This window comes from Rhinolophus sinicus, chromosome 3 (assembly GCF_057876585.1).
Source record: "Rhinolophus sinicus isolate RSI-liver-muscle chromosome 3, RSI-T2T, whole genome shotgun sequence".
NCBI classification, from domain to species: Eukaryota; Metazoa; Chordata; class Mammalia; order Chiroptera; family Rhinolophidae; genus Rhinolophus; species Rhinolophus sinicus.
Genome location: NC_142503.1, coordinates 96425169 through 96450739, shown reverse-complemented (window position 1 = coordinate 96450739; position 25571 = coordinate 96425169). Strand labels below are relative to the sequence as shown.

At 41.3% G+C, this 25571-nt stretch overlaps 1 protein-coding gene across 7 annotated transcripts in view; it reads right to left on the bottom strand.

The window, feature by feature from the left end:
• The window catches only part of AUTS2 (activator of transcription and developmental regulator AUTS2), a 1118598-nt gene that overhangs the window by 821134 nt on the left and 271893 nt on the right, over nucleotides 1-25571 (bottom strand). The window lies entirely within an intron of this gene.

The window sequence follows — 25571 nt, the reverse complement described above, 5'->3', positions numbered from 1 at the left end:
GCCAAGGTAAGTAGTCAGACCGGCAGGCTGGCTGCAAGGGGAGACCTTTTTCTTCAACAGCTCTTTGTGGAATTTTTCTGGACCAGAGTTTAATAGACGCTGGCCTCTCTGTTCTCCCCCACCCCCCATGGGGTCAGAGAGCAGGCAGAGGGAGAAGAGTGGGAGGGGGGAAGAGACGGTAGCAAATGTTTAGGAAAAGTAAGTTTGGCAAGACAATAACAGAAGAAAGGAACCCCTGACTGACCCTCACCAGTACATGATATGGCCACAAGGTCACAAAGGGAGACCGAGCAGGCCTTGCTCCTCCAGGCTACCTCTTATTAGCATAAAACACCAAAATGAATACAACAACATGAAAAAGACATTCTGATCAATGGCAAAACACAGGTAACTAGTAATTCTAGGTAACAAAGAGCCCATTTTCTGACAGCTCTTTCTCAATACACCAAAGACATGTAATAACAAGCTACAATGATGCAGATATGCTTTATACTGTTACACACAGACAGTTAGGAATCTGTATAATGTAGAGATTCTCCGTAAATCCTTAACTATGTATGAAATCCCTAAAACTCTAGCCTACTCAGTCCAAATCATCAAACATTAACTGAGCAGCCCTATGCCAGGGACCATACGAGGTTGTAAGATCCAAAAATGGCTGGTTTCAAGCTGCATACTAAGTGGTGGGAGAAACAGGAAAGCAAAGTATACATACACACACACACACACACACACACACACACACACACATAAAATGTGAGGACGGTGGTAGGATAGAGTGAGAACCAAAATCCGAAACGCAACAAAGGCATTACTGCTCAGTCTGGAAAAACAAACCTGCCCAAATATATTATTTTCTTTAAAATACTTAAGCAAATATACTCATCAGGACATAATTCTGCACTATCAACATACCAGACATGAAAATTTTACAATGAATTAAACTGTATTAAGAAATATCCCAAGTACAGTACTAGCGTACCAAGACTTTAGACTATTCCCATGATATTCCCTCCACCTCAATGTTTCTCATTTGTTGGTATAAGTTAATGATATTTCTCTGAAGACTGTTAGTATTAAATACAAAAAAAAAAAAAAAAAAAAAAATGTCAAGTATAGTAGGAAACAAGAAAGGACTTGAAGAACGAGTTGGACCCAAAGAGAAAACAGTGAAAAATGAACCGTGGTCTTGAGCTGGGCTGAAAAGAAAGGGGTGGTGATGTCATTAAAAGAAATAAGGGACTGGCTGTTTTTAGTCAAGATGTTGGAACAAAGACCTCATATACCCTCTTGCCTGACACTATCAAAAATATTTATCAAAATATATAAAACAATACTTTTCAAGACACTGGCCATGAGGCGACTAAGAACAGGATCCTTCTGCTAAGGAAACCAATAAAGAGAGCCCTATAACTGTCCCTACTTACTGCCTAGAGTTTCTAGGGTACAATGCAAGGAGGGGAAACTGAGGCAGAACCAGGCAGAGTCCTTGAGTTGAGGACACAAGAGTTTAGAGTATAAGGAGCCCAGCAGCTAGAAGTCACAGGAGTGACAACTACACAGAGTACCCCTAAGTATGCAGCAGAGATAGTGCTTAAGTAGGAGGAAACTTCACTAGGCTGGCAGCAGGGGAAAGATTAGAAGAAACATTTACTGGCATTTATATAGACTGTGACCAGGGTCAGTTCCTATCAGCAAAACTAGAAAGCTCGTATTTCACAGTATTGAAGAGACTATTCCGGGAGGTCTCACAAGAGTAATGGGGGATAAGCAACCCCTAGACAGAGCACCTTTCCAGCTCCTCCTTAACAAGTTATAATAGAAAAACTCAAACGGCTCAAACTGTTCCAAGTAATTTTACTTGATCCCAGAATAAAGCTCCAGAAGACTTAGAGAAATGCAAAAACATCTAGCACCCAACAAGGTAAAATTCACAATGCCTGCCTTCCAATCAAAAATTACCAGACACACAGATGGAAAATATGACCCATAATGAGTAGAAGGGTCAGTAAATTAAAGTCGACCTAGAACTGTCACGAAGGGTAACTGAAAAAAAAGACATTAAAACAATTATTATATCTATATTGCATGTGTTCAAATAGTTAAGTAGAGACATGGAAATATTTGAACTTCTAAAAAGAAACCACTCTGTCTGAGATGAAAAATATACTGGATAGGATTAATAACAGCTTAGACCAAGATAGGTACACTTAAAGACACAGCATTAGCAACTATCCAAGATGAAACACAAAGACAAAAAAGAATGAAGAAAAATGAACAGTTGCAATGAGCAGTTGCAAAGAAAATGAACAGTTGCAAAGATGTCAAACAAACTAACACATGGGAAATAAGCATCCCTGGAAAAGGGGTGGGGGACAAAAAAAAAAACAACTCTGAAGAAATAATGACCAAAAATTTTGAAACTTAATGAAAACTATAAACTCACAGATCAAAGAAACTCAACAAATTTAAAGCAAAAGAAACATGAAGAAACCTATTCCAAGGCACAACAAAACCAAATGCTCAAAAGCAGATAAAGAGAAAATCATACAAAGTGCTCAAAGAAATGATATATTACATTAATAAGAACTAAGCTAAGAATGACATTGTATTTTGTTGGCAAACAATGAAAGAATTATAATAGAGCAACACCTTTAAAATACTGGGAGGTGGGGGGCCTATACACCTAAATTCTACAGCTAGCAAAAAAATCTTTCAAAAACAAAGGGGAAATAAAGATGTTTTCAGGCAAAAAAAAAAAATCTTAAAGATTTCATTAGTAGTACAATTACCTCAGCAAGAAATGTTAAAGCAAGTCCTCAGACAAAAAAAAAAAAAAAAGGTTGAAATGTAAATCAGATATATGCAAAGGATTAAAGGGCACCAGAAATGGTAACCAGCAGAAGAAATATACCAGAGGTGCCAAAAAATGTATCCAAGTGGACACTTTGGTCAATGTTACTCAAGCAGTAGTTCGCCGTAATCAGAAATGTCTGGACACTGATATAACACTTTGAGCACCTCTTGTAATTGCAGAAGTCAAACGTGACTTGTATTTATCTTTTGTTATTGGTATATATTGAGTATTATAATTATTTTTAATGAAAGTTTATTGGGGTGACAATTGTTAGTAAAGTTACATAGGTTTCAGGTATACAATTCTGTATCACATCATCTATAAATCCCATTGTGTGTTCACCACCCAGAGTCACTTCTACTTACATCACTGAAATGTGATCCCTTTTAACCCTCATCTACCACCTCTCTCCCCTTTTACACTCTGGTAACCATTAGACTATTGTCTGTGTCTGTAAGTTTTTCTTTCTTCATTTATTTGTCTTGTTCCTTTGCTGTTTTCAGTTTTATATCCCACATATCAGTGAAATCATATGGTTCTCTACTTTTCCTGTCTGACTTATTTTGCTTAGCATAATAATCTCAAGATCCATCCATGTTGTCAAAAATGGCATTACAATATTAATACAATTTTAAAATATGTACACATTTTTTGGCAACCTCTGTATGTAAAATTTTTTCTTTATTATTTAAATCCCTTTAAAGCATAATACACTGTTGAAACAGAAATAATAGCAATGTATTGCAGCATTTTTCACATATGTAAAAGTAAAATTCATGTGGTTGGCAGTATAAAGGCTGAAAAGAGTAATGAAGTAAATGGAATAGTATTTATAACATACAGGAAACATGAAATAATATTACTTGATGAAGACTATGATATTTGAAGATATTTAGTATTACTCTGAAACAACCATTAAAACATAGAATAAAGAATTATAACTAAAAAGCCAACAAAGGAGATAAAATGAAATCTTAAAAAAATATTAATTCAAAAGAAGTCAAGAAAAAAGGGAAAAGGAACCAAGATCTGACAAATAGAAATCACAGCATGATAGACACAAAACTAACTATATGAATAATCTTATTAAACGTAAATGGTAAACATATCAACTAAAAGTCAGAGATCATCAAGAATGGATGGAAAATCACTGGAGTCTACAGATATTACAGGGACAGTAAGGGAATATTATAGAAACAATTTTATGCCAATCAATTCAAGAACTTAGATAAAATAAAAAACTCCCTCACATGACATAAATTACCAAGGCTGACTAATGAAGAAATAGATAATATGAATTGTCCTGTATCAAGTAAAGAAATCGAATAGCTAATTTAAAATCTTCCCATGTAAAGAAAACTCTAGGCCCAGATGGCTTCACTGATAAAATTCTTATATCTAACATTTAAGGGAGAAATAATCACAATTTGACATAAACTCTTCCAAGGAACTGAAGAAGGGAATATTTCCCTACTCATCCCATGAGGCCAACATTACCCTGATACCAAAACCAGGCAAAAACATCACACAGAAAAACTACAGATCAATTTTTTTCATGAACATAGATGCAAAGATCCATTTACAAATTTTTAGCAAATCGAATCCAACAATATGTTTAAAAAGTAATACATTGCAATCAAGTGGGGTTTACCCAGGAATATAAAGTTTAACATTTAAAAATAAATCAGTGTAAATCACCATATTAACACGCTAACAGAGAAAATCACAAGATCTTGATAGACACAGAATAGGTATTTGACAAAATCAAACATCCATTCCTGATAAAACCTCTTAGAAACTAAGAAGAGAATGAAACATTTTCAAGCATCTATGAAAAACCTACAGCTAACATCAGATTTAATGCGGAATAGACCAGATACCACCCATTCCCAACCCCAAATCAGAAACAAGGCAGGGAGGTCTGCTCTTACTACTTTTATTAAAACGATGCTGCAAATTCTAGTCAGTGCACTCAACAAAGAAAAAGAACACATCCAGATTAGGAAGAAAGAAACAAATTGTCACTAGTCACTAAAAATATGATCATCCATGTAGAAAATCGGATGGAACTTACAAAAAAACTAGTAGAACTAATAAGGGAGTTTGGTACAGTGGCAGGATACAAGATGAACATACGAAAGTCAATGGATATACTAACAATTAACAAATGGAAACAAACTATAACACCATCTACTACTGCATCAAAAATATTAAATACTTAGGAATAAACCTGACAGAAGATGTGAAAAACCTGTACACTGAAAACTACAGACATTGCTAACACAAATTAAATAAGACTGAAATCGAGGTATCTACATTATGCAAGAGTTGGAAACGCAACAGTTTTAAACTTTTAATTGCCCCTAATTTGATCTATATGTCAGCATAATCTCAACCAATATCCCAGCAGAATGCTGTAGAAAACAATAAGCTGACTCTAAACTTCACATGCAAATACACAACACCTACAAAGAGCTTTTGAAAAAGAACAAAGTTGGAGGATTAACACTACCCGGTTTCAAGACTTACTGTAAAGCAATTGTATTGGCAAAAGGTACACAAATAGACAAATGGAACACAACAGACAACACATAAATCAATCCACACATATACAGACAACTGGTTTTTGGTTTTTTGATTTTTTTTTTTACAAAGGTGCAAAGGCAGTGCAGTGGAGAATGGATAGCTTTTTCAAAACTGACTGTACGAACATTGGATGTCCACATATGAAAGAAATTAATTTTCATGTACCTCACACCATATACATAAATTTCACTCATTTTGAGTGAAATTTACTTATCATCCAGTTTATGTCAGTTATATCATTTTTAAAAAAAAAAAGAAAGAAAAGAAAGGCAGGAAGAGAAGGTCGCTTGGACAACCATTTACAGAGTTGATTGAGGCAAACAGTGTGGGCCCAGTGTGTACCCACCTGTGGTAACTGATAATCGAACAACTGGTGAATCACTTTCACACATGTTGATTAATTAATTCTTTAAGAAAATGAAAATTAACTTCCCTCACTTTTTTTTCGCTTGTTATATAAATCCTCAGGGAAACAATATCAACACTGGTTTCCTTTTACTACAAAACAAGAAACCAATACCTGAAGGAAAGGAAAATATAGAAAATATTTAAAATGCCATAGAAAATTACTTGAGAGATACTATACAACCACCCCACACTGCCAATCCCCTTTCCCACAAGCCTGGGGTTACCCAGATCATGGGGTGTATCCACCCCATGAGAAAATGGTCTTCATTAAGAAGTGGGAGAATTCATAAGGAGAGAAGTACTTTTTCTGGCATGTAACATTACAACTTAATTAAATGGGGAGTTTCTCAGCTGGCCACAACCAAAAATCACCCTGAGAAGGGAAACGGTTCTGGGTCATGTAAGAGCATGAAACGTGGTTTTTCTTCCCATCTAGTGCTTACTGTGCATGTCCGTATTGTGTGCCCACGCCAAGACAGAAGCAAAGCTACACAAGTGACTTCTAAAGTCTTAGAGCAGGCTGAGTTAATATGGAAGTCAGTCTGGTGCTACTTGTGTTACCAGATACAAAAACATCTTTCTGAAGCACAGTCAGGATCAGCACAAGCTTGCTGAATGATAATGCAAACAGATTTGAACTGCCACACCGAGTCTCTAGGGGTGGAAAGAGGACAAAGCTATGCGAGTTGGTAATGGTTTATAGTGACCCGCTGGGCTGGCTCAGCCAGTGATCCAAGGCTCTCACAGATGAAGGCATAAGGTCAAAGAGCCAAGGAGGATGCAGTTTGCTGTGTGTGAATCCTACGCAGGAATGGAACGCGGGGAGTCGGCAGAGAGCCCCTTAAACAGGCTGGGGTCAGTCAGTCGTCACTAATCATGTTAAAATCGTCACTAAGATCCAGAACGGTTAGTTCTTACATGTCCTGAGTTTTCTCCTTCTACTTCCCACCACAGTTTTTTCTTGTTTGTTTCATTTAACTTTTCTACTTGTCCTGGTTATAACAATTTTTTATTTTATTTTTTTTAAATATCCTAAGTCTAATGCTGAACCTGAAGACATAGAAATTTTGTCTTGCATTTCAGGAAGAAATGTTCACAATTCACACATTTCTCATAATAAATCAATCCAAAAAGACAGAGTCAAGAAAAACACTTATGCATTCATTTTTATTTGGAAAAATCTTCACATATTAACAATAAGAAAACAAACCACAAACACCCTCCCTCTCTGAGGACGAAGCCAGAGGGAGACCTTAATGGTGGCAGCTCATAAATCCTAGTCCAAGATCACAAATACAGCTGTAAGAAAACTCTCCCAAGAAAAATATATGGCATTAGAGAAATCACAAGGGAGATTAGTGAGAAGCTAAGAGCATATCTATCATTCAACAACTTTTCAAGGAGGATTTTTCAGTTTATTTACTTTAAACTGTTCCCAAGTAATTAGGTAACCCAAGGACGAAGCCCTAGAAAACAGAGACTCATCATATAGTTCCCGTATGTCCTTGTAATAAGAGCAGGGATTGGGACACACTGAATGCACATAAAACATTAACTGAAGGAAGACACTTCACAGGGAAGGGGCAGGAAATACAGTGCAGTGATCACTTCCTCCAAGTGACCGCTGAACGGTCCCAATGAGGTCACACTGTTTCTTATAAATTTCATTCATTCTGTATAAATGAGGTACAGGGAAGGATTTTCCAAAGCTAGAAGAACCAATACACTTTCTCCAAAATTTACTTTCTGCAAAATTGAAAAATTAAACTAAAAATTGACATGTACAAAAACATGGGTTAGTGGTTAAAAAAGAAAATTTAGAAATAATTTTGTTACATTCCTTCCTCATGAGTTACTTGTAAGAAGCAGATTTCAATGATTTCAAGTTGAAAGATCTAAAGTTGTAATTCTCAGATAGCTGCCAACAGGAATGGCCCCCAAACTATCGTCTCAGCAAAAAAGCTTTTATCATCTGCTAAAAACAGTATGCATGGGCCCACTCCATCTAAGGTTTTTCAATCTAATGTACCCACTGGGATCTACGGTAGTCTAACAACCTTATGCACATCATGATTTTACCAAAGTGAGTCATTACTGTAACGCAGAAACTCTGAGGTGCTGTTCTTTGTATAACTACATATTTGAAGTACAGGTTCATCTTAACTGCTAATTTCACCAAATTCCAGATAATTCGTGTGTGTGTTTTTAACCTACTTTTTAACACTTTTAAGGAAAAGGGAATTATAAGTATCCCAGCACTTATAACTTCTGCATACATATCACAGCTTCCCAGCATTAGAAGCATTTGCATTCCAGCTCAACAACAGAAACGGAGGGTCAAAGAAAGCCAGTACTTGGGGAAGGTCAGACAGCGTTCCAGGAGCGAGACAGACCCAGGAACCCAAGACTCCCGGTTCCCCAGCACTTTCTCCGATACAGTATTCCTGTAGCCTCAACAATGCAACAGCAAACACTGTCTTCCTATTCCTCCCTGAGCATGTTCACCACACACCTGCCCACCATCCTTCTCATTAGCTCTAGTGCTTAACATATCTGTGTGAGTTCAGAGTCACCGCCATAAACAATGTAAAGACAGCTTCCTCTCCTTCTAGCCGCCAACATGTGACATCAGGAGGAATACTTTTAATTCCCTGAAGGAAGACACCCATAACTGTTGAATGAGGAACCTAAAGAGCATTTCTCCTATCAGTAACCACAATTTGTCCTCAATTATCTATGTATAAACAGTATTTCACGGAGTGTGAACGAACAAAGACGTGCAGAAGGGGCCTGACTGACGTAAAGTGTTCAGCATACTGTGTGGTTGTTTCTCACACTCAGATTCACCATCCCATCAATTGAACACCTTCCTCTTGCTTTGTTGTCAAGGAAGGAAGGTGAGCTAGGATGACATGTAGGAAAACAGTTAAGGACCACCCTGGAGACGACAAGAGAAAAGCAATCCTTAGCTCAACCTCCTCTTCAACAGAAATATCTCTACCTCCAAGTGCAGCCTTCAAGAGAGAATGTGGAAATGTGCAGGAAAATAAAGCTTTTTCTTAAATTACTGCTTTAATCTGCTTTTAAAAAAAACACAGTCCAACTGTGCATTGAAAATATATTTTAGAAACTATTCTGGTCTTGAATGTTGCAATTTTGGTAAGAAATAACACAAGCAACCAGTTGCTTAAAAAAAAAAAAAAAAAAAGAATAGCACTGACACCAAAGTTTTACGGAAAGGAATGTGGACACTGAAGCTAGTACAAGACCCGAAAATTAAAATCCTGGGATCCCAGCTCTAAGTATTGTTTTCTACCAGCATTATGATTACCTTGCTTTGCGCCTTTACTCACCAAGACACAATATAGAATGTCTGTGCCAGGGGAGTTATAATACTGTGTTTACTTCAAATAAACCTTTAGCACATTTGTAGTCACTTTTTCAGGCACCTTATTTAAAAATAAAAGCCAATATAAATCACATGCTAAAATCCCCTCAAAATTTATACAACTGATTGGTAACAGAAATATCTCTGTATCAATAAAAGTCTTCATTTCCACATTAACCAAGCATAACGAAATGCTTCATCATGTCTAGGATTCCTGGGTGTGACCCCTGAAGAACCACTCAGAGAGAAGCAAAGTCACCATTTGTAGAGATGAAAAGCCCCAATGAGCTCAGCCTTCACTTACAAGCCCTACGCCTGGAAAACACTTCCATTAACAAAAGCCTGGTCACCCCCAACCATCAGTGCCCAGCAACTACCATCACGAAAAAAAAAATGTTGTCTTTTCAGTTGTTTTGGACTACCCACCCCAAATGTGTTCCCATGATCCGCTACAACTGTTCATTTTCCTGTACCACATTAAATTCTACGTAACTGCACATTTTCCCAACCAAAAAAGTATCCTTTTCAAAATGTAAGTTATTTTAACAGGTAGAAGTTTCCATTTCCAACTTAGCAGGACTGTGCTTCTCACATGTAACTAGGATCAGACTCACAAAGGCAAAGGGCACCTAGATTTGTGGGATTGACTGCAAGATGACATTTTAGAAAAGAAACAAGTCTGGTGTGACAGGGGTACCTCTTGGTGCCTGGAAGCACCAAGAGGAAGATGGGGGAGTGACTCCAGGCATAAAAGCATGTGCACTTCTCTACCATATAAAGAAGCTGTAGTGTAGCTTGGAAGTAAGGAAAGCCAATGAAATCTCTTCAACCAAATAACATGACTCAATTTGCATACCTTCAAGTTTATATCAGAAGGAGTTTGGAGAACAACTGAAGAACAGTGAGATTAGAGGCTGAGAAGCCATGTAAGAAGCCACTGTTGTAATACAGCCCAGACAAGGAAGATCTGAAACAACGCAGTGACAGCAAGGGTGGGGAGTGGTACAGGCAGAGGGTCAATGAGAAATGCATAGGACATAACCCTACAGGATGTATGAATATGAGGAGTGAGGGGAAGAGTAACGTGACATTCAGGTTTCTGGAAAGATCTAGCAAATTTATGGTTTGGATGTTTAGCTGATTAACTAAAGAAGGAAACTCAAAAGGAAGAGTAAATTTAGGACAACTATTACGGAGTTCAATGTGAGACATGCTGAGTTTGCAGAGCTTATGGATAACCCAGGTTACAAAAAAGCTGTAATCAGCACCTAGCTTTATGAAACTGGAAGCTGAGAAGGTCTGGGTTGGACATTTAAATGAAATTGTCTGCAAGGAAAAGGACGGAACCCACCAAGGCAGGGATCTTCGTTGTTTTATCTGCTGTATGTACCTAAAAGAATGTCTGCCCATTGTAGTACACGGTCCATAAATAGTCAGTGAATAGATACCAAGGGAAAGTGAGTAGTATGAGTGAAATTCACTGGGAAACCATCATTTTTAACACTTTCTAAGAAAGTCAGAATTTCAAAAAGAAGAAAAAGGCAATTTACAAAGTATCTTTTGAAAGAAAAAACAACTTGCTAGCAAACTGGGAACTGTTCTATAACTTACTCCTGGGATTATTAACTGAACAATTTTCCTTCAATATTCTCACCTTAAATTTGAGGCCTAAATTTCTTTTCAAATACTCTTTCTGAATATTTTAGAATATTTGAAGTTCTACGTGTATTGAAAATAATCGTCTACTTCCAAGTAAATAGAAAGGACAGAGTGGTAGAAATTTTTGGTTTCTGCTTTGTGTAGATTAGCATAAAAGCTCCACCCTCTGGACAGAACTATGACTTTCTGACACCAAGAGTTCCAAGAGTAAGAGGGGACAATTGGGTATGGAACCATAGCGAAATCATGTCTAGAAAATATACCTAAAAAAAAATGACAGTTGCTGGAAACATTGGAGAGCCATTAAGATTTTAATAAAATTGCTTGTTCAGGCAATTCCCAGTAAATGGCACCTGAGGTTAAAAATGTGAGAATGCCAAAGCCTTTATTTGTCAAACTAAGAACCCAACAAAACAGAAAACAACACAGCACTGATCTATGTTACTGCTGCCTTCAGTAGGACAGAGCATTATTCCCAAGTTTCTCAAAAAGGAAAAAGGGAGGTCAAGAAAAACGGCCTGGTGGGAAAGACACAGATACATATGTCTGACAGTATCTGCTCTCTAAGAGATCTCAGCAATGTCCTTTGAACTGTACTTAATCTGTCAGTCTCAGCCTCACTTATGTTGAGCTCTCCAGGAGGCCAGGACGGCTATTCCAAGCTGAAAATGCATCCAGGCCAGGCTTTTCCTGGTGAACATCCTCACAAAGGAAGCTCAGTAAATGTTTGCTGAACCAGGAAATACGGGAGGAATGAATGAATGAATTAGTCCACTTAAAATGGAAATAAAATTAAACAGTTTTCTGAAGTCAAAATATTTTAGACAGAGGGCATGTGGGACAATAATTTCACAGTGCAAAGACAGGATATTCTAAATATAGTTTGTTACCATTCGTAAAAAGGTAGAGCCCCACACACATACCAGCATGTGAAAGAGTGCTCAGTAAATCCCACCCACATTCCTCTCTCTCTGCTGCTGACTGGTCTCTTTTGGATTAACTCTGAGAACAGAAAGGCTGCAGCTTCCCTGGGCCAGCACTTCCTGGCAGCACAAGCCATTTCACTATCCTGAGAGGCGACGACACAGGCAAGACAGACTGCACACAGGTTCCATGCAGAACAACAGACGCCATATTCTTGGAATACATTTCTGCCTGGTGTGTATGTGCTGATCGGAATCTCATTCTACATTCATAACCCCAGAGAGGGAAATCAAAGGTCATATTATATTGGCTTTTTTCTCCTGTAAGCAATTAACGTTGGAATGCAACAAGGGTGTGTGATTATCAATGTCATCAATTGGAAAAATAATTATTCCAACCTTCAGTCATGCAACTTTAATTATAGAGCAGATTTTTCTGTGTGGTACAAACAGTATGGTGGAGAAAATGGATACTTTCCTTCAGGAGAACCTGGAGTCTAGCAAAAGGAGCAGACATTCAAGAAGAATTCAAAGACAAACAAAAAAAAGAAAAAACATTTGTAATTATAAATTGAGTTAAGTGTTGGCAAATAAAAACGGTGGGTGCAGAGGAGAAGGGACTTAAGGCAGACCCTGGGGTGAACAAAATGGTCAGGAAAAGCCACTGAGAAGATGCCACTTCGGTTCAGGCCTAAAGGACTGGAAGGCGGCCATCAGGCCAAGAGCTGAGCGAGGTCCAATGCAGGTCGAGAAAACAGCGTGTGTAAGGTACCCAACCTGGAAAAGAACTTGCCATGTGGGACAAAATGACAGAAGGTCCAATGGGCAGGAGCCAGGGAGCAAGAGAAGGTAACATGAGGTGATGCTGAAGAAACAGGGAGCTGGGTAACGAGCACAGCAGCTCATATGTGTCTGAATTTTAATTTGAATATACTGAGAAGCCACCGAGAGGATTTGCACCATCAAATATCTAGTTTTTAAAGATCAGGCTGGCTTCGGTATGGAGAAAGGATTAAAAGGGCTCAAGAATGGAAATGGGGAACATGAGAAAGGTATCTCAGTTTTTCAAGGCAGGGAGAGACGAAGGTTTCAAAGGTTTACTTCACTACGTGCAACAAAGACCTGCACCCCTTCTGCAGCAGGGTACTGTCCGCTGGAAGCTTCCTGAAGCGGGAGAAGGACATGCTCGCAGCCAAGTCTAAAACAGGGCACCACATGAAAAAGGTCAAAAGTGAATTATAAATAGGGTGGCCATATATCCCAGTTTTCCAGGAAGTCCTGATTTATGCTTATTGTTCCAAGGCAATTATTAAGGATACCCCTTCACTCTCAGAAATGTCCTACACCAGGTGATAAATTCGGGGGTCACCGAAGTTATAAGCAAAGGACCATGGGAGTCTTGAAAAAAAAAAAAATGAACTTAATTCTAAGGGAAAAGATCATAAAAGCTCCAAGGAAGAAGTAGATTTAAGCAGTCACTACAGGACAAATACAAGGCCTGACAATTAAGTTCGCGAACCTGATGCAAAAATGTTGCTAACCTTTCTGGATATCGGAGGGATTATTCATTATGAATTTGTACCAACTGGACAAACAGTTAACCAAGTTTACTATTTGGAAGTGCTGAAAAGGCTGCATGAAAAAGTTAGACGACCTGAACTTCTCACCAACAATTCATGGCTCTTGCATCACGACAATGCACCAGCTCACACAGCACTGTCTGTGAGGGAGTTTTTAGCCAGTAAACACATAACTGTATTGGAACACCCTCCACAGTCACCTGATCTGGCCCCCAATGACTTCTTTATTTACCCGAAGATAAAAGAAATATTGAAAGGGAGACATTTTGATGACATTCAGGACATCGAGGGTAATATGACAACAGCTCTGATGACCATTCCAGATAAAGAGTTAGACAATTGCTTTGAAGGGTGGACCAGGCTCTGACATCAGTGCATAGCTTCCCAAGGGGAGTGCTTCAAAGGTGACCGTAGTGATATTCAGCAATGAGGTAGGTAGCACTTTTTCTAGGATGAGTTCGTGGACTTAATTGTCTGACCGCGTATGACCACTGAAGGTCATTCCTGGCAAAGGAAAGAGCGTGAGTGCAGGCGCGGCCACGTGAGGAAGCACAGGGCTCCTGCCAGGAACAGCGGCCATGGTCAGGTGCTTAGGAAAGCAGGGAAGAGCAGAGGCGGCTGGAAACATATGTGGGAGCAAATCTGATAGGACCTAAATCTAAGGGGCTTCAACTTTATTTAGTTGACTATGGAGGATCCCTGAAATTTTTTTAACTAGAGAGTACAACAATGAGTGAAACAATGTTGAACTAAGAATCCAGGTAAGAAAAAATTTGTATTGGCTAAACACTGATAAGACGTTGAGTAAAAACGGCCAGCATGGGCAAGAGAGCAAGGAACCAGGTGACAAAGGGATTTGTAACTTGAAGAGTTAATCTAAGTGGTTTCCTGGCTGGGTCGAGAAGCAAGCAGGAGACACTGGATGAAGAAGAGAAGTGGGAAGACAGTGACAGTCAAAGTGCTAAAGGTAAGCCTGAAGGCAGGCTCAAAGGTAGAAAGGGAAGGAGAAAGATGCAGCCAGGTTTGAAGAGGAGGCAGAGAAGGGCAAGGTCAGAAACAGCAGGGAAACTTTGTTAACTCCACATCCTTCCCTTTCAGTATTCTGGTATGTCAACTTGGCTCCTCCCTCTAACTGGAGAACCAAGGAAGCAGTCGGGACGCCCTCCCCCAGTGATCCCAGTGGTCGGGACGCCCTCCCCCAGTGATCCCAGTGGTCGGGACGCCCTCCCCCAGTGATCCCAGTGGTCGGGACGCCCTCCCCCAGTGATCCCAGTGGTCGGGACGCCCTCCCCCAGTGATCCCAGTGGTCGGGACGCCCTCCCCCAGTGATCCCAGTGGTCGGGACGCCCTCCCCCAGTGATCCCAGTGGTCGGGACGCCCTCCCTCAGTGATCCCAGTGGTCGGGATGCCCTCCCTCAGTGATCCCAGTGGTCGGGATGCCCTCCCCCAGTGATCCCAGTGGTAGGATGCCCTCCCTCAGTGATCCCAGTGGTCGGGATGCCCTCCCTCAGTGATCCCAGTGGTCGGGATGCCCTCCCCCAGTGATCCCAGTGGTAGGATGCCCTCCCCCAGTGATCCCAGTGGTCGGGATGCCCTCCCCCAGTGATCCCAGTGGTAGGATGCCCTCCCCCAGTGATCCCAGTGGTCGGGATGCCCTCCCTCAGTGATCCCAGTGGTCGGGATGCCCTCCCCCAGTGATCCCAGTGGTAGGATGCCCTCCCTCAGTGATCCCAGTGGTCGGGATGCCCTCCCTCAGTGATCCCAGTGGTCGGGATGCCCTCCCCCAGTGATCCCAGTGGTAGGATGCCCTCCCCCAGTGATCCCAGTGGTCGGGATGCCCTCCCCCAGTGATCCCAGCGGTCGGGATGCCCTCCCTCAGTGATCCCAGTGGTCGGGATGCCCTCCCCCAGTGATCCCAGTGGTCGGGATGCCCTCCCCCAGTGATCCCAGCGGTCGGGATGCCCTCCCTCAGTGATTCCTATCTATCGCCTTCACACACAGCTCCACAATCAAACCATTCGGGCCTCTCCCTATCCGCCCCACTGCCATACTCATTTGAGAAATACAGATTTCGAGTTTTCAAATGGGAAGGTAGGTGATAACTATACAAGTGGGTTACTTAAGTTTCAGAAAGTACCATTCAATCTCCCAGCAATGAGTACTGGGTCCATTACCTAGCTTTGTGTATCACCTGAGGGGCAGTGGCATTTCCCATCATTCTCGTTATTTCTTAGGGATAGTATTTTTTAATCAAAAGTCATTTTTAATAGAGTTATTCATGCAGTGTGATAATTTCATTAGCAACTGTTCAGTAGATCATTTTGCACTCATCTCCAGGGGAACAGCATTTCTGGTCTCAAAGCAATGCATTAAAAAGGAACGCTACCTACTGTTGACACACCTCAGGCAACTGTTAAATCTTAAGTGTAGGCTTTGCTACTTGAACAAAAATTCTTCTGAGAGTTTTTATTCTGTTAAGTTTTAGAAAGAAAAATATTTCCTTTTGAATTTGTGGAATCCAAACCAGAAATTCAAGTATAATGTTATTAAACTGAAGCTTTCTTATAATGAAGAAAACAGATAACGGTCTTCAGCCCTCACCGATATACACGCAATATTTTCAGATTTCATTCACGCCTACCCACCAATAACGCCAACGAATAACACCCATTTTTGTAATGTGGAGGATTCATAAAACTTATAAACATTAAGAGCTCAACACCATTGTGGTGTTGAAAAGAGAAAGAAATAAGTAGAACCTAAACGAAAAAGTAATGAAAATACAGTTACCAAGTGTATAAAAAACCTGTGTTATTTGAGGAAGCTGGTTAAAGAGAGAAGAATACAAAACAATTATTCTAGTAAACTCCTACTACAAAAGCAGCCATTTTGAAAACATTATTTTCTGTAACATAATATCTATAGCATTTAGGAGAAACACTTCATTTTTGCCAATAAATTTTGGAAAAGATCTCAATTAGTAAATACACTGAACGAGAATATGGTCCTATTATTCATAAAACTGTTTTCACACGAGATGTGGTTCAAAATTTTTAAGATTTGTTACAAGATTTGCAAACAACATAGTAATATTCCCTTTTCTCAAAATAAAAACAAGTACAATTCAGCTTATTTAAAAGTACAACTATTGCCGCACCTGTACTGGAGTCACCTAAGGAACTTGGTGCCACACGCAGACCCCACCCGAGGAACTCTGGCTCCGTGAGTCAGAGGTAATTCTTGGGAATCTGCACATTCCCAAAAGGCCCAGATTTGAGAAACATTTTTCTGTACGTTCAGAAAAAGGATATGGGGTAAAAAAAAAATGTTTCCCTGGTGATTCTCACCTTGATCTCCTCAGCCTTCTCTCCTATCTAGACTCTGGAGCTAACTGCTTCTCAGTCTAGTTTTATAGCTAATCTCAGCCACTCACAACCATCACTGGCAGGTAGAACGCGCACAGCCTTGTACTACACGATTTCAAGACGTATGACACAAGTGCTTCCTAAGCAAACGCAGGTGCAAACGGTGATCACAGAATGACCCGCTCCAACAGCGTCGCCGTAAGCAGCCACCCAGGAGAAGTGGCGGCTTCTGCAGAGCTGTGATCAATGAATGCAGGTAAAGTGTTTCCACAGGCCACACAGCAGAGCTCATCAGGCCTCCACAGAGATACCAGGTGGGCCCTTGACAGAACCTGCCTGTTTCCGCTTCTGTATGTGTGTTTGTGACAGTGTGAGGGCACACACCCAGGTGTGAAAAGACCCAAAGCTCCTGCAAGAACCTTGTTCTGTTTGCTTGGTATAAAATCGTCACTGCTTGTATCTACAGGCAATGCTCCAGAACTCATTGGGAATGCCGAAATTGGTTCTTTTAGACATCATTAGGGCCCAGCAGTAGCTCAAGTGCATTAAAGCAGCCGGGTTCCAGTGGCAAAGCAGATCTAATGGGACTGAGGGTTAAGTACAGCAAGGGTGTGTCATCAGGGTCCCCTCAGCCCGAGCCTCTGGGACTCTTTAAAAGCAAATATCGGTCCTCAAACAAAGCATATAAATCAGTATAATTTCGTCTCAGATATTATTCACTGAAATGTTCAAAGGAAAGCTAAAAGGATGCAGTCATACTATATCTATCTTCATATTTAATTAAAAAGAGAGCTAACAGCACTTCCGAGAGAGGTCATTCCTTGCTCAGCACAAGATTTCTCCGTGCAAAGCTATTTTGAGAATGGGCAATAAAACAATTCAACATATAAACACTTATGAAAGCTACCATTTCAGAAATGCTACTGATGCTTTAGCTAACAATTCTGAAGATGAGGTACAAATGACAACCCCACAGCTTGAGGCAGCCATAAGACAATCTAGAACACTGTCCAAGTCCAATCAAATCTACCATCTTCCTCTTCCCTCAGAGTGGCCGGAGGCCCCAACTGCCTTCAACAGACTGTGCAACAGAAAAAGGTTTAGAGGAAGAAAAGTTACATGCAAGAACTGAAAATAATCTCTCCAAGTCCAAGAGATCAGATAATCATTGTCTCCTGCGTAGTAACTGTACGAACAGAGGAAGGAAGAAGACAATATCCTGCAAAACGAATGGAGACTACAAGATGATAGCAGATTTAAAAGAACTCCACACAGTCGAACACCTTTAAAGAGAACCACACAAAGGTGAGCTGTGGGCAGATGGCTTGGTGTCCAGCCCAGTGAGTGTACAGTGGCTCTCTGAGCAGGAAGGGACATTCAGCCCTGCCTATCTGTGTGCACACATGGAATCTTCCAACACACCTTCGGCTTTCCCTCCCAGCAAAAATAATTACACATTGGGCATCAAGACATCCAACAGTTGTCACGTGACACATACCGCACAGAGCTGCCTGTGCCTGCCTTAAAGCCCACCCACAATTTCATTTTCAATTAGCAGCTCCTCGAAAGGCAGTTACGAAAGCAGTTGCTAAAGAGCATTCAGATGTCACCGAAAGATTGCAACCCAAACTGGAAATAGCACATTATGAGTCGCCTGTCACTACCACCAACTCCCACGGGAATGGCGCAACACGTGGCTGTCACAGCCATCTGCTCAGCCCCCAGCGACACCACTGCAAGCCACAGCCACCACCCACTCATTACCTGTCATATGCAGCCTGGAGATGGGACTGCTGTGAGCAGGGATTGGAAGCAGAACACAGGGAGGCTCATCTCATGCTCTGCAGCTAAGATCTGGCCATGTGCAGACAACACTGTACCATCAGAAGAGGGGAAAGTGCAAAATGAACACAAAAATGCAGTCTGTAATAAAGAAAGGGAGTTGTGTCTGCCCTCATCTACTATCAAAGATATAGTGGCTACATTTTGTAAAGAGAAAAACATGCTCCATCACCGTGAGAATTCGTGAGTATTACAAGAATTTATGGCAGGTGGAGTCAAGAATCATTTCTGTCACTCTGTCCTTCTTCTTCCTCTAACAATATATGGGATTTAAACGGCCCTTAATAATACGCTTCTGCACACACATACATATAACAATTCTTACCTCAGGATTTAGTGACTGTCATTGTTTTATGAAACCATTTCTATCAGTCTCAGGTTCACGCAAGCTCAGTTACCTCCCATTCTTTTAATTGTGATCGCCTTTCCAATTCAGCCTATTTTATCTCTGTAGGTTTTATTTTATGAGGTGATAGTCAATGTGCTATGTCCTTTTTTAGTTAACTTTTACGAAATTTTAATTAAAAATTATATGCATCACTTGGGATGAACTTTATTACCGGGCACATCACTGCAAACATCTGTCTCACTGCCGTCGAGTAATGTTCACGCTCATTCTTACCAACATTTGCCGCCGACAGAATACACCCCAGACAGCGACATAAGGCATCAGGAGACACGCAATCCAAATTCTAGAACTTAAAAAATAAACTATCACTGGTTCCAGATGCCCAAGTTAAAACAAAAACACCCTTCATATAATTTATTATATTAGTCCCAGGTTTTGCAGTACCAAACAAATAGCTCCAATACAATACAAAACAATATAATTCTGAACAGAGACAAGCCTGGACAGAGGTTTCCTCAATAGCCGGATGTTAAAAACTGGTATCTGATCTTCATTTCAAGTCAATTAAGATTCCAAGAGTGATTATAAGCCAATATTCCCAACCCCCAATATTTCTTTATATGTTTTTATTCTTATTTCTGTAGTTTGGACAAAGGGGAAAAAGTAGTATGCAACTTAAATTCGTAAGAAGGAAAGATAAAGAATTTTATTTAATATCTCAGTTTGTAATTTTCACATGACTACACAATTTTTGAAAAACGAATCAATTCCCAATTAACACATGAAACTTGAAATCTGAAGTATGAAGTAAAAATGATTTAACTGCAGCTCGCATTTCTTGATACTAGCTCAAGGTACCTTCAGTCAGTTAACTGTGATAACAAATGTATTTAGGAAAGAGCACAGAGCAAAGTTCCTATGTCTTACTATTACTTAAGTCTAATCCCCAATGATAGTACATTAGTGTTTCAAATGCTCTGATTTCCAGACACCTGTAGGCTCTAGAGTCAAGCTGGATAAATACCTGTGATTTCAGCCTGGATTTCCACCCCAAACTAATTAGCAGTTCTTCAGAAACGTGACTTGAACTAGACCTGTTTAATCAAAGTTTTCCATTATAAATCCTCCCTTGCAAATGAATTTCTACTAATAACAAATGTCACAGAGAAGTCCTCAATCTCAGCCAGTCCCGCTGACAAAGGATCAGCCTCTAGTAGTCAGGGCTCTTGATGGGAAAGCATGTGGGAGGCTCTGCTCCCCCAGGGGGACCACAGGCACAGCCGGGGGCTCAGTCACCTCGGCCTTTCTATGCCAGCACGACGACCATGGCTCTAGCTAAGGCCATGCTAAGCAGATGTACCGCCAGGCACAGCTCTAACAATAGCTCTAACTAAAGACTTGGCACTGGATCGATCCCTCTTCTTCCTACAAATCAGTGTCCATTTTTGGTATCTACAGTTTATAATTTTGTACCCAGTTTTGTCATCTTCAGCGTCAGCTTCAACTCCTCAACAGTTTGATTCCATCACACTAGATGGTGAGACAGAAAAGCCAATTTCCACTCCTCACAAGCAATACCTACCCAGCCCAACTTGTATAAAGATGTTTTTAAACCACATAAAAGCATTTCCACATGCGGGCCTTTAAAGGAGGGCAACAGGAGCCCCCCCCTCACTTCCACTGTTGGATGGTAAAGTAGAGAATGGGGACCAAGTAAGAGAAACCCGAAGACCTGGCCTGTGCACAGCTCCTGAGAATAAAAGCAAATTCTGTCTTCTTGTTCTCCTGGAAGAAAGGTTTAAGATGTTAGGAAAGTTGGAAAATAAATTTGTGTGGTCAGCTGGGAGGCAGAGGAACTGACAGACGCTTAACGGAGCTGAAGCTCATGCTCTGAAAAAGGCAAGGAACACAGAACCTGCCAGCCCCGCACGCTTAAATCCTAGCCTTGAAAATCCAGAGGCAGCTGATGGGTGATCCTGTTGCCATGGGGATTGTCCATTGCACCTAAACTCAGGGTACAGCAAGGGAGAAACCACCTTACTTTCCGTGGTTCTGCTGCCCCCCAGTCAACCTCCAGGGTTATCCCAAATGCCTTTCCATCTAGTCTCAGTCCTGACCCATGAGCCCTGCCCAAAGGCCCACGACTGCACTTATTTTTGAGGAAAAGAGGCAAACCCTTTTTCACACTAACTACAAGGTGACACAGGAAGCAACCCCACTGCATTCCAAATCACAGAGTACTCGGACTGCCAGAGTGTACGTATTGGCCAGTGGGGTCTGCTTGGTCTTCCTAGAAGGGAAGGAGGCCAACAGGAGTCATCCCTGGTCGTTTTCAGATGAGGCAGAACAGGATGGCAAAACTTGGACTACAACAGGCCCAAGCACAGCACAACAAGGGCACACCCCTCCTCTGCTGTAACAAGAACATCCACGAGAGTTCTGCCTGTGTTTTTAAACAAAAATAAGTCTGGTCAGTCAGCTGGTGAACATGAAGCCGTAACTCGGTGAGCAGAATTAGTCTGAAGTTATGTAGGCAGCAGTCTTCTCATGAGACCCTCCTCACCCCCCTTAACTCTTAGCTTTAGGCAGGGAGTGAGGGGCTTAGGCGATAGTAAGAACAGAACTTCCAAGGGTTTGAAAAACAGCCCCAATTCACAGAAACTAGATGGAGAGCAAGGAGTGATGAGGACCCACCCCTAGAGATGGAGGCAAAGAGAACAAGGTGCCTTCCCAGGATCTGTTCTGGAAGGAAACAGATGCCTTGGTTTAGGCTGCTGAGGCGCACAGAATACCCTACAACCACGCAGCCCTCAGGGCGGGGAGTGGAGACATGTGGTGAAGGCAGTCATCTACCAGCCAGCTATCACGGGTCCTTATGGGCCGGCTCAGCCTCCTGAGTCCATCCATGCAGGACACTGACCCCAGGGTGTCGCTGTGTCGGATTCCTCACAGGTGAGGGGCCACTCGAGCGTGGCTGTTAATGATCCATCCTGTTCTCTGTTAGTTAGAAGAGTTCCCCAGCTGACTGACCTAAAACTTCCTCCTAGTTCACTGAAGCCTATGTCCTCTGGTTCCATCCACACTAGAGAGAAAGGACAGACTAATGGACTAAATGGAGATTTAGAAATACCTATTCGGAATCAGATCTGAGAGTTCTCTGAACTCTCATCAACTTCTCCTCATTGCGCCCCTGTTTTAAAAACTGTTTTGTTCTCTCAGTGTTTTAAACTATAAAATACTGAATTTTTAAAGCACCCCCAATAGTCTAGAAGTTAGACATACTGACAAAAACAAAACTCAACGCCCTAGGGGGAATTCAGTTTCCCCAAATGCTTCTCAGGAAGTCATAATTTGGCTGAAAGGTTTGACAACGCAGCCCTTCATTGTGTTCTCGGGGATTTCATTGTGACTTAGCCTCCCAATTAGAGAATCAAGCTCCTTATAGAGAGGACATGTGCAGCCAGCGTTTTGACTTTCCCTCTCCCAAGTCTACGTAGGAAAAGGAAAACCACCATGTCCTTATTAGTAAGCACTCAGACGTTTGAATATAATGGCCAAGTGCTCACAAAATGAGCAAATAGTCCGTGGAGGACAAATCTAAGTCTGGGGGGGTGGAGGGGTTTAGAAAGACATGCACTCTTTGTGTAACATTTAATTGGTTCCTTTCTTCATTATTTTCAACCCCTTTGGAAATCAAGGAGAGTGTGCAAATTTGCCATATAAAAAATGGAACCACGTTACAAGACAGTTGCCAGCTCAGCATCTTCTAAAGCAGTATGTATTTATACTTAAAAACATAATCCAACAAATAATTTCCATTGGGTGGTTAAGTGCCAGTTAAAAGCTTTCTTTTAACAGCATGGAAAAAAACATCATGAGAACTGAGGTTTTCTAATCAGGCAAGAGAAGGAAAAAGCGGTTTAGTTTCAGAACTACACATCTCTCTTATGAAACTATTTAATTGTACTCTCACAGTAAAAAGATTAGCTGCCTCCAACAGATTCTCAGGGAAAAAAAATCCTATTATTTCCTCTCCACGAAGGAGTAACATCTTCCCATAATTACAGGAAAGCTGTGCATTAAGCTGCCTGCTCAGGAAGTACCATTTCCTAATAAAATGCAAAACTAATCCAGCCTCCCCAAGCCGAAATGAGACTAAATGCTCAGCTCGCACTGCCCTCTCTCATCTCTAGTTCTTGTGATTATACCCCACCCCCCATAAGAGGCACTACACAGAATCCATTAATTTAGAAATTCTCCTCAAGGCCCCTGTCATCTCAAGGTCCCCTCCCAGCTAAGACCTTGAGAATCAGTTACCTTACCTGGTAAGATGCAAAGACAGGGAAAAAAATTAATGGCAATGCGTACAGGTATCTACCACGATAGGAAAGCCATCTGAAATACCCTTAATACACGTTTTAGACCATCTACTGCGGCCATTCAACACTCACGTGTCACCTTTTCTAACAATCACACGACAGATGGCACTTGTCTGGGCTGACACACAAATAGCCACGCCTCTCCCTCCCACTAGGAACGCATCTCACTCCTCTCCTGGAAATGCCTTAACAGAGCCAATCGGTTAGACTCCAAACCTACCTTCAGACCTAGTACGGCTTTCCTTTACAGACCACAAACAACAACACTACACACATCTGTGTTCTTCATTAATGTAAAGAACCATGGCTCTCACAGGAAGGGGACTCAGACTCCTTCTAGTTCGAACCTCTCACTTTACAGGTGGCAGCAGCAGCGATTTGTTCAGCGTTTCATCGTAGCACGGGTGATTCTAGGACTACTGCAAATGAAGAGTATTAGAGCTTTATCTCAATTATAACTTCTGCTTCCCTTGCTATCAGAAAAATAGTGCTTGATTTAGATAGTATATTTTGGCATCAACATTGAAGATAGGAAACACCACTTGTTTTTAATTAAAACCCTTACACAGGCCAAAGATTCTTTCTTTCCTTCTCCATGATTCATAAAGAGTGAGTTGATATAATTGCTTTTCAAATATTTCACCTAAAACAAAAATAGCTTTGATTTCAAATGCCACTAGTACCAGAAGGCTGCTACTCAAATTTGTGACATACCATCCTAGCCTTCTTTTATGATCATAAACTTTATTCACCAGAGAACAAAGTAGAAAGAAGAATTTAGAGGACAGAGAACAGCAAAGTCAGATCAGGCCTGGGAGTAAGAGTCAAGGGTGAAGAAACTCGGCTTAGTGCAGGCTCAGAACTAAATGGGTTTTTCTTGCCTGAGAGGGTGAGAAGCGTGCTCCCACCCTGCTGGGAGGCTGGGGGAGAGGTGGTGGTTACACTGCAGCCTCTCTCCACCGGGAGTGATTGCTTTCCTTTCCAGTGTCACACACAGAGCATGAGGTGGGAGCCACAATCACCATAGGAACACCACCCTTTATGGAACCTAGCCCTTCACCCCTCACCCTACTCTGTTTGAAAAAACAAATTTTTTAATACAAAAATAAACCTTCAAATGTGATTGCTTTCAAACTTTCTGGCTCTTTCTCTGCTCACTAAACTTGGTATTTTATCCTGTTTCTTCTTATGCCTTCATATGCCATTTCTATGACCAACATCATTCCCTCTGAGCAAACTACTCACACAGTTTCTAGGAATACTTGTAGATCCCCTACCTCCTATGACCTAGAGTTCTCTTTCTCTTCATGCCCCATCCTTATCTCAACCAAAATGGGCAGAACATACAGGGGTAACACAGCGAGCCAGAGGAATCTGGGCCTAAACCTAGCTCTGTCCCTCACTGCTACGTGACCTGACACAAGTCACTTTCTCTGAGCCCCAGTTTCCCCATCTGTAAAGTAACGATAGTACCTACTAGCCGGAGTTGTGAGAATTACAGACTCTATTACACAAACTCCCCCACTGAATGATGGCAACATGGTATTCATTAGAGACATATTAATAATTGCTATTATAACACCAATCTGCCATTTCATTTTAGGACACATATGTAGCTTGAGAAAAACTGCCCAGAGTGTCATATTTTGAGACATGTTCCTGAGAGCCTTCTGAGCCCGTGCTGAAATACATCATGCTAGATGTCGCCTCAGAAGTGTATCCTTTAGTACCCACCAGGCTGAACTCGGACCAAAATTGTCCCCTAGGTCATATTGAGGCTTTCGGTCCTTCCAATCTTCTAACTGAAAATCATCACCCAAACTATACTCCCGGTGCTTTACAAGAATGATTTCCACACTGGCCTGTCCATTATCAAATAGGAAATTTCTAAGACGACATAAACCTGTGCCTCGCTCCCTAGAGAGTCTCGTTTTTGAGACCCTAGAGAGGGGCCAGGAATGTGTGGTGATAAAGTCCTGATATGGTGCTAACGATCTGCAAGCTTGTGGACACCCTGCTTCGTATGATCCCACCTTTCCCCACTGCAGAAAAATATCTGCAAACCAGAAATTACCTGTTAAGCTTCTAATTAGAACACCTGCTCTGGGAACCACACTCCCTTCCTCAGCTTCCTTCAAATAAGAGTCAGCCCCACCCAGCGGTCCCGCCAAGAAACCAAGAAACAAACAAAACACACCCAGGACACAGTTAAGTCAGCAGCTACTAAAGCCTCCG